The sequence below is a fragment of the Labrus mixtus genome, chromosome 2 (genome assembly GCF_963584025.1).
Source record: "Labrus mixtus chromosome 2, fLabMix1.1, whole genome shotgun sequence".
In the NCBI taxonomy this organism is placed as follows: domain Eukaryota; kingdom Metazoa; phylum Chordata; class Actinopteri; order Labriformes; family Labridae; genus Labrus; species Labrus mixtus.
Genome location: NC_083613.1, coordinates 17,259,375 through 17,269,889, shown reverse-complemented (window position 1 = coordinate 17,269,889; position 10,515 = coordinate 17,259,375).

Below are 10,515 nucleotides of genomic sequence, written 5' to 3'. Positions count from 1 at the left end.
CTTCACAAATACGCAGCTTGTTTCTATTGAAACAGTTTCTGTCATTTTATTGTGTGATTTTATTATATTATATTTTATTTAGCCATTAATCAGTTGCAGTTTTAGACCTTTGACCACTCAAGATAAACACTTTCAACTTACTTTTTAAGAACAAGACAAACAAGTTTTCAGAAACAGCATTGTGAAATTTAATGGGGGAAAAAACGTCATCAAATTGTACTCTTCTTCTGTAAGTTAGGGCTTGTTCTCAGAATCCTGGAGCTTCTTTTATAGTTGGAGTGGTCTCAGATCAGATCTCAGGGTCTAGGATGGGAAGCCTCACTGACTTTCTGACGCACTATTGGAGCATGTTGCATCAGCAAATGTTTTTGACATCATTTTAAGGATCTTCTGTTAATGACCTGACCCTTAATCTGTATGACAACAGTCTGCAACATTAATGGACAGAGCCAGAGTGACTTCAGCCATCTGTTACGGCAGGGGGCTCAGAGGCTCATCGTCGGCAGCCACCATGCTGGAAATCCTGTCTCTAACTTTCAGTCTACCTAACCTGGAGCTGTTTAAAAAAAAATCACACCCGGGCAGTGTGTGCCCATGATGATGATTACTAATCAGATCTATTTTGTTTTTTTGTACCAGGCTGTAAACATTAATTAATTAATTTATGCTGTCATAACTGGCTTTTTTAGCTGTGGGGTTCCTGGAGCCGGCCTCAGGCGGACTACAGGATTTCACACTTCCGCATTGGGTTCATTTTTCAAGACCAGAGGTTGCCGCATGATCTGGAGTCATTCCAACTCATTACATGGAATCCAAAGTTAACATGTGTACCTCTGCAAACATCTATTTTTTCCAGTTAATCAGACTTTTGAACTGAATCTGGTTTTAGTCTCTGCTGTTTAAGTAATTTAATTATATTTAATATATATTGATGTTTTCTTAAACGTGTAGCCGCTAGCACTAAGAACATTCAAGCACAAATTTGGCCAAAATGTTTTTCTGTCTGTGCAGTTTGCACTTCTGCATCTTTACTTGTTGCAATCTCATGCCATCTGTCCACATAAAGATGATGAGCTAGGAGGGGAGGGGAAACTTTTTCAGTGTTCATTTTGATGCCAAACTTAAAATGTAATGTGAGTTTGCTTCCTCTCGAAATGGAGCAAGCAAGGGCAACTAGTGCATAATTATACCCTGATAAACCATCCTATAAAAGTCCTCTTAACTTTTGTGTTCACTCCTGCAGAACCTTGCAGCTAAAAACACTCAGCATGAATTAACCTTAGTTGGCTATAATAATTTTAATTTTTATAGTACATAGTGTGGAACCTATAATGTATGTTCAGGACAAATTGTAAATTAATTTAGGAATAAGATTCCCCATAGTCTATGAAGGAGATGGGGCGTGTAATCAGTTGTAATTTAATTTTAATGTACTCCTTCCAGGTGTTTCTGAGCTTTATTGAATGCCTGTTTATGAATACAGGATTTCCTGCGGCTGTTGCTGCTGTAGCTGCACATAAAAATGTGATTAACCTGCCATTAAACAGGGTTGACTTTTTTGTGATCCACTCAAAGGAAATCAAGGCCTTTTGTTGCTTAGCATAGGTGATAATCATTAATCATGAAAAATGATTACAAGTGTATTTTTCCTCACAGTACTTGTTTCTATTGTAGGACATAGTGAAGAAGTAATTCAAGATATCAAGAACTTTGTTAAACTTACTCAAACATTTGGTTATACCAGGTAACTTTCATTAATAATTGTATAATAGTGCAAAGTAAGCTGTTTGGTATTGTCAGAGAAGATTTGGCAAGTTTTTAATGGGCACAACCCACATACTCAGCTCTGCTGCTCATCCCACTATTACATGTTCCTTACAAATGTGGCACCATTTAAAAGGGAAATAAACAGGCTTTTTAACGGTATACGTTTATTGCCAAGAAGCATTGTTACAACAAAGAAATAATCTACCAAACACAAATTTCCTTACTTTTTGTGCTATGTTTAAAAGTGCCAGGCACCCAATAATGATTACTTTCTAGTTTAAAATGAACAAAGATTCCAGGAAAACTCCTGCACACTGTCTAAATAGCAAAAATAGATTGGAAACGTATTGGTACTGGCCCATTTCATCCTAAGTAAGAGCTGTGGCCAGCATTACAGAGTATCTTTAGCTCTCCTGGTTGAGCACCACTCAGGTAGAAGCTGTCAGAGTAAAATCATGAGCGGAGAGGCTAATCCTTCAAAATCCAGCACAATCTGAGTACTGTGGTTTTTTTATTGGTCTCTCCTGCTCCTGGATTAATTTGAGCTGAAATGGAATCTGAAATTGGCTTGGTCGTTGAATACTGGGCTGCCTCTCAATGCTAGAAAGGGTAGGGAGAGGACATGAATGCTGTACTGTAGGAACAAGTACAAACAAACAAACACACACACACACACACACACACACACACACACAAATCCAAACACAGCTTGACCTGTGGTCTATTTATGGAAAAAAGAGGCTAGAATGACACAACTTGCAAACCATAATTGGATTAGAGAAAAGGGAACCCGCTGTAAAATTGAAGATACTTGGAACAAATTGGCACCATCAGTGGTAGATGGAATCATTTTCTCTGTTTGCTCCTTTTCCCTCTATCTTTTTTTATGCCTGAATCCAATGCAGAAACTTGTCAGTCAATTTAGATTAAACAATTTAAGGACATCAGATATTAAGGTACAAGTTTATAGTCAGATTTCCAAAGAGCTTTCTTATATTGCAATGGATAATGTACAATAACTTAAGAGAGGATGGACCTGGGTATGGTGGGTGGTGTGTTAAAAGACTGCAGAATGGAAAAGAAAATGTCATTAGACTCCAACATTGACCTAGCACAAATACTCAGTAATCATCTGCACTGATTAATATGGATGTGGACATTAGTTGTACGTTCCCTTTATTGTTTGTAACAACTGCTAGTCAAGCTCATTTAAAGCGATACAGCTAAACCATTGCTGTTACTCTTATGGGTGAAGCTATAACATTCCATCTGACATTTTTTTCAACAAAATAATTTCCTCATCAATATTTTGTTTAATAACGTTATTTTTGCATGCAAGTAGTCGTACAATAAGTGGGATAATGTAAAGTGAGCAGGTTGTTATTGCAGTGGAACTCGTTCAGAGGGAGAAGTTCTGCTCACACAGTCAGGGTTCCAATCAGTAATAACAACCTGCTCACTATATACTACCCCTTAGAAGCTCCCAAATACTTTGATCCAGTGAAGTTGATTTTGTGTGCCATATTTGGTAGATTCTTCTGTATTAGCTTAAAGTACATATGTTCATTGATGACGATTTTACCTTGATAAATGTATATAAATATGTAGTTAGAATGTAAGTAAGGGAGAATACTTAGCCAAGTGACCTCATTTGCAAATTTGAGATACCAAATTAGAGCATCATATAAGTAAACAGGTATAAATACAGGAAGCAGAATTATTGTGAAAAAAAGTATGTAAGGATCATTCAATAGGACATACATCTCTCTTTCATACATAGCAGGTTATTACAACAGGTTCAAAACAGAGAGTGCATCCTCTGAGACGCAGAACTCCTCCAAAGACACAGGTGACGTCAGAGACTGCACCTGAACAAGGACAGAAACAGTCACTTAAACCTAGAGGTCCATAATACATTTCTCTCCATACATTTACCAAAGCAAAGAGCAGAGATCCCACTGACCAGTACAGTTCAACTCATTGTATTTTTGAATGATGATAAAATGACCTTTCAGGGCTCAACCTTTTTCTTTCTGAGTATTTCTCTCTCTTCTCTTTTCCAACATCGACCCTTTGCTCTTTTTCTACCTCCCCATGTACACTTCTCTCTTCTTCCATTTCCAGCCTTATGATTTCTACCCTTGTGGTATTTTTCCATTTTACTGCATGACTCCCATCTCTGTCACTCTCCGCCTTGTTGTCTCCCCTCCCCTCCTTCATTTTCACCCGAGCCTCTAGAGAAATCTGTAGAAATCCCCTCTTTCCATTTCCCACCCGTCACCGGTGATCAGCCTTTGAATCTATCTAGTCCGTGAATCACACAGAAACTCGCCGTGACCGTTTGGTAATGCAGAGGAGCGTGTGCGAGCCTCTTTCATGCACCAGAACAAGGCCGCGCTGCTCCCATCCTCATTCAGAGTGCCTCTGATGCATTTCTATTCATTAGTGGGTATTTGTTGGCAGGCTGCTGCCTCTTGGTGGTTGCTGGTGGTACGCTTAGTGCCATTCACAGCTGGATTGTAGTGCTTTGTGGAGTTTTCATAACGGGGAAAATTCCTCCCAAGCGCCCCTCGCCATCTGTCTCAGGGACTTTGCTGCATTTCCCTGCTTCTACCCCTACTCCAAATATTTTCATCTTTCTTTTCAACCTCCTCTCAGGTGTTGCTTTGTTTCTAATCAATTATCATCGAGCTGTGAAGGGCCTCAAACAGCTTACCTGTCTTCCTTTTTAACAAGCCAAGGCAAAGCTCCAAGGTTAAGCACTTTTATTTCACATCTTAATTCGATGGAGAAATCTTGAGAGTTGGTGTGCAATCTTAGCGTTACGCCTTTTTAAAAGGCTGTGTCCCATTTCTTAGTAGGATCAACCTTGTTTCCGTATGAAATAAATCAGTGTCTTCTCCCAGACACCAAAGACAAAGGCGTCAGAGTGCTTCAAAATGAGTTCTTCTAGATCCTCAAACATTGTGTGTTGCCCAGAAATTGGGCTGCTGTATCCAAAAATTAGAATGTTTTTGATTCAGATGCAGCCCAAGGCGACAGGGAAGGTTTGCCGAAAGTGAAACATGGCTCAGTGTTTGTTTGACCTTCTTTTTCAGTCTACTCAAAACTGCTGGCTTTTTTTCTCTTGTAAAAAACATGCCTCGAGGGGAAAGTAATTTATTTGAACTTGGGCATCGTTATCCTGATCTGAACAATTCACAGCGTTGTGCATTTCATTTCTTTTTCGTGTGTCACCATGTCCGGGAGACGTGCAAAATCTGGTCTGTTAGGTGTGTCTTTGGACCACATTTTGTACAAACAAGTTAACTTGAAGCACACCGACCCCTAAAAGGTTCATGGTGGAATGGTGTTCTGTTGTATTTCTATCTATGGGGTCTAAGTCTATGCACCAGTGGTAATCAGGATAAGTTCTTTTTGCCTAAGTAACATTTCGATATCCCTGTGTTTCCCCATCCCCCTTGTGTCTGTCCGTTCCTCCCTGTCTGTCTGTGTTTGTCTCATAGAATGTAAATATACAGTCTATGGTTTTTCTGTGTGGCAGGCGTGACTAATCACTCTCCAGTCCTGCCTTCTTCACCTGATAAAGCCTCTCCACCTCTTCCTCCATGCTGCACACCCGTTTCCCATCCAGCATTAAGGCTACAGTGTTTAAAAACATTGGTCTTTCATCCACTCTTTGCCACATCATCTGCTCACCAACAATTGTAGTTGGAGTCGGCCATTTTGGATAGAAAGGTTTGTTTGGTATTTTCTTGAAGAGTTTTTCTATAGTTTAACGCTTTTGTCTTTTTTCCCCCCCGAGTGTTTTAGTCTGCCCGCCTGCCAACACCTATCCTGCCGGATTACCAGCCATACTGCTTCTTTTTGGAGAATAAACCCCCTTAAAACCAGCTCCAGTATTTGTTGTGTTGCACTTGGGTCCAGCCTTTAGTCAAATCGTATCATCAGATCTGGTTTTAAAAGTGACATCCATTTTTTTTAAAAGCTATTTTGCTACAGTCAAAATTCATATAGAGGCATTAGTTTCAAATTGCGTCTTTATCAATATCAGTGAAGCAGGGTACACACTACAAGATAATCAATCTGACTTTCCCCTTCCTGACAAACGTAAACAAAGTCTCGATATTTTGATGGTTTTAATAAATTCCTGACAGATTTTCCTGTGGTGTGAGGTGTAATAAGTGATTTTTTTTCTTCCTCCAATCTGCCATGGAAGAATACCGTAGCCACACTGATTTCAAATCTTAATTATAAAACATGTTCCATATTTACAGGTATGTTGTGTAAAGAACAATGATGATGACTTATACAGCACAGCACAACCCACAGAAACAGATTCCATTCATGAGGGAGTGTATACTTTATTTCTTTAGCTACATGAGCATGTCTTTTGTGTCACAAGTATGTTCTTTAAAAATGTTTTGAAGTGTTCCCCCCCGGATCTATCAAATTGTCTTTCAGACTTTTCTTTAATAGAAACAAATTAAGTTAATGGTAGCTCTGTAGGTAACCATTAATGTGTGCTACCATGCTCGTTATTACAATACTAACATGGGAATGTTTAGCAGGTCTTGTGCATCTTAGTGGCTTTCATTAGTCATATTTAATAATACAGAATTAATTATCGAGGCACAGTGCATTCTGTTACAACAAAGGCTGGAGAATAAACAGCACTTGGGTCATTGATATTCAGGCAGAGGAAATAGGACAGGCCTTCCTGACCCACTATGACTTATTTATTCTAGACATATTGACTTCAAAAAGTCCCGGACCTTGAATTGGGACACAGAACCCGAACAGAAATCTCTTTTGATCTCCCTTTCCTTTCTCTCGTGCTACATTACTCCATTCTCTTTCTTCTTCATGTCAAAGTGGAATTTCCATGTGCGCAATAGGGTGGGCAAATGGTGGGTTTTCAATTGTTTTTTTTTCCCTTGCATTATTTGTGGGGTTTTTTCTGAGTGGTGGACTGTATGTGTCTGGCTCCTGCTGTAGTTATTTTTCATACATTTTCTCTGGAGATTGTATTTTTTCCATTTCACAATCATCTATAATTCAAAATATGTGTGGAAGTGTTACACTAGTTTGTATGGGGCAGGTTCACAGATATGGTAAATCATATGAGCTTACAACCTTAGATGTATGGATATAGGCAGAATCTTTTGGTTAATTTTTAATCAGTGACCGAGGGATGACCTGTTGCAGAAGCAAACACAGCAACTCACTGCAATTTGGGTGTGAATATAATATTATCCACATCTTTAATGTGAGGAATTCACACCAGTACATTTTAATGGCTGCAGTACTATGGTTTTACAGCCATATTCTACTTGTATTGCATCATTGTGATACTGTCCGTTTTATGATGAGTGAAGATTAGGTAATAAAAATATGGATTGAGGGGCTATAAGGAATATCTGTCGTATAGAGCACAACAAAAGCTGCCCTGCATTGGACTAAAAAACGGATTCAGGTAGCAGGGCAAATTAACAGCTCATAAACACATCTACAAGTAATGTAAATTTCTCTGTTGTGAGATGAATAAAGGATTCTCTTACGTTAACATGAAGACAGACTAATCTTTTATCAAAAGTGTTAACATCATTGTTGCTTTCGGAAGTAGTGATTTCAGCCTTCAGGCCAACATGATTCACTGTGTTTAGATTCCAGCCCAATCCAAAAAAAGGTATAAAGGACATCTAAAATCAACAAAGGTGAACAAAGGTGACCAAATGCTCAACAATCAAACATACTAGCATTCAAACACACAGACCTATAAACACCAGAGCACTAAAAAGATCATGTGTTATAACAGATTGTCACATTAATCACATAAACAACTATCATACATGTCATTAATACATGTTATTATATTAAACTCATTTCTTGCCTCATAGTATTTATGACCTAACCAGATAGAATTAATATCTTTATTTTGCCTGTCACTACTGAAGTAGATCAACCTTCTGTTGAGCGGTTTTATGAAATGAATATTGAGGTGAGAGGAGAGCGAGAAAGTGCCTCTTTGACAGCAGAATGTAGCTGACCTTCTGCAAGTTAGGTGTCATACAGTAGGTATTACTGAGAGTTGGAATGGTTCAAATGTAAGGAGAGTTAATTGAAATACGTTACACCTGTTGGCTAAGACTAACCTTGAAGCCACTGAGGGGCTGTGTTGGCAGGCTAATAGATGACATGCTTGCCTTTATATTGCTGACTGTAAAGAAAGTCCCAACATTTCTCAAATATAACTAGAGTGCACACCTGATGTGTTGTGGCCTCAGGTTGCAGTTAAATCCCTAGTTGTGCTCCTTACCTACCTTCTAAGAGAAGCTTTCTACCTGTATAGATGAACCACCACTACTGTGGTGGCATCTCAGCGTCTTCTACTGCTTACTAACTGTGATAGCAGCATTCATAGTTGATTAAAAACATTAGTTTTAGTACCTTTAGTACCTTAATCAGGGGATCATATGTTTATTTATATTTTACATGGACAACATTTACAGCAGCAACCTGATTACATAATAAGAAATAATACTCTACCACTCGTCACATATTAAGTGATGAATTGCTGTATAACGTTATTCTACAAACTAGTTCCTTTAATCAATTACTGCATTTTAACAAAACAGACTGGATGCATTGTGGAATTATTTTCGTTAGATATTCATTAAGCAGGTTTTGTTTTGCTAACGATGCTGTTCTCAAATGATGACATGTAGCTCTTACCTGATTAGTCCTGCTAATACAGGAACGTTACACAAGATCATTTTATTAATCGCCGGTGATGGACAACTAAAAACATCTTCATGTAACTCAGAGAGGGAAAATAACTAATAATCATTAGATTCTTGTCTTGATCGATCACTGAAGAATATATTTGAGTCATCTGCAAGGCAAATGATTGTATGTACAGTATGAGTGTCCGCTCTCATACTCTTGTGCAATCTTCCTGATGTCTTTTAAATTGTTTTAAAAAGTAAAGTTACATAGAAAGTGATAGAAGTAGAAAAAATGTTGACTCATCAAGACAGCTTGCATTTAAACCCATAGCTGTTGAAGGAAGATGCCACCGCAGTAATGGTGGATCATCAACATCTGTTTTATTCCCAGATTCATCTCTTGGTAATGACCCATAGTACAAAGCTCACACCTTAAGAGACACATTTTACACACTTTAACTCCAGAAACCACCCCTATGTTCTTTGCATGTAATATTGATGAACTGTTATGTATCATGTACTCCGAGCATTTATTTAATACCGTTTTAAGAAAAAATCGCTTCATTGTGAATTTGGACCCCTGTCCCTCTAAAATCCTCTGCACGTCCCTGAGTAAACATACAGACGTGCTAAGGACCTGAATCTAGACAGAGTATTATTATTCAGTGTGAAATAGGCTTGAAAGCAAAGAGAAACAAACTTTCATTAACTGGCGAGGGTCGTTTGGAGCTGTTCTGAGAGATGTCAGGTTTTACTGATGAGGGAATTAGATGCAGTTGAGGAGGCAAAAAAAAAACTGCATAGCAGATGTTGGAAGTGGAACTAGGTATTAAGATGCGTGAGGTTGTTGGTTGCAGAGTAAGGGAGGGAAAGGCCAAGGACACCTGGAGGGCAAAAGGAAAATGGCAAAGAAAGGGCCTGGGGAATTAAGAATGTTTCTGGAAGGGGAGAAACAGGCAGTGACAGATGTTATCGCATACCTCACTCTTCGGGGGGGTGGGGGGTTCCAACAAGATTTTGGAACCTGGCTGCAGGGATTTGTTCTGATTCAGGCACAGGGAGCATCACAGAGTCCAACCCTCCTGATCGGGTGCCAATGTCTGGCTTGCAGTTAAAGCTTCAGTTCATCCCAGAAATGTGGGACAGCGTTGAGGCCATGGCTCTGTGCAGGCAGAATAAATTCTTCCAAACAAATTGGAAAAAGTTCAGAGACCTGGCTTTGTGCATCCTGTCCCTGCAAGCAACAGGAAAAAAGCCTTTTCCATAGCTTTGCTGCAAATTTCGCGAAATATTTTTGTATGCTGTGACACTAAGATTGAATTTATTTTGATCTGTTCACAAACCCTGACCTAAATAACATTAATACTGTTGACAACTCTTGTAAGTGTTCTGAACTTAGACTACAGTATAACACATGGACATATTTTTTAAGAAAAGAAAAAAAAGATCCAAGAGAAATACAGAAATATGACATTAATGTAAAAAAAAAAAAATTGAAATAAAAGATATATAAATTACCTAAAATTTGTAATGCTGATGTTATCTGCTCTGCACACCTTACAGAGTCTTATCTTCCCAACAGACTCAGGTTCACCTGCTGGTCTTGCCTAATTGAGATTGAGATAGGCAAATAACTTTTACAATTATTTTGGAATTTAATTAACTTTGTATGTAATACGTTCCACATCAGCTGTCGGTACAAACCTTATCAAGAAGTACTTTTTGTTTTACATAATCAGCAGTCAGCTGAAGTTACAAATCGTGCCACATGGTGTCCAACATGTGAAACAGTAAGTGGTAAAAGGTTCAGCTTTATGTTGCTGTTCAGCTAATGACAGTTGCTCGGAGAAGGTATGTTCATCTAATATCAAACAATTCCTTGTGCTAATCTTTTTCCTAGAATTGTTTGCAAATTCCATCATTGTTTTATTTATTCTGGACCTAAATCTACCTGTCTCTCACACTTCTACCCCCACCTCTGCCTCCCCCATCATTTTATTCTCACCGGACATCCTTTTAA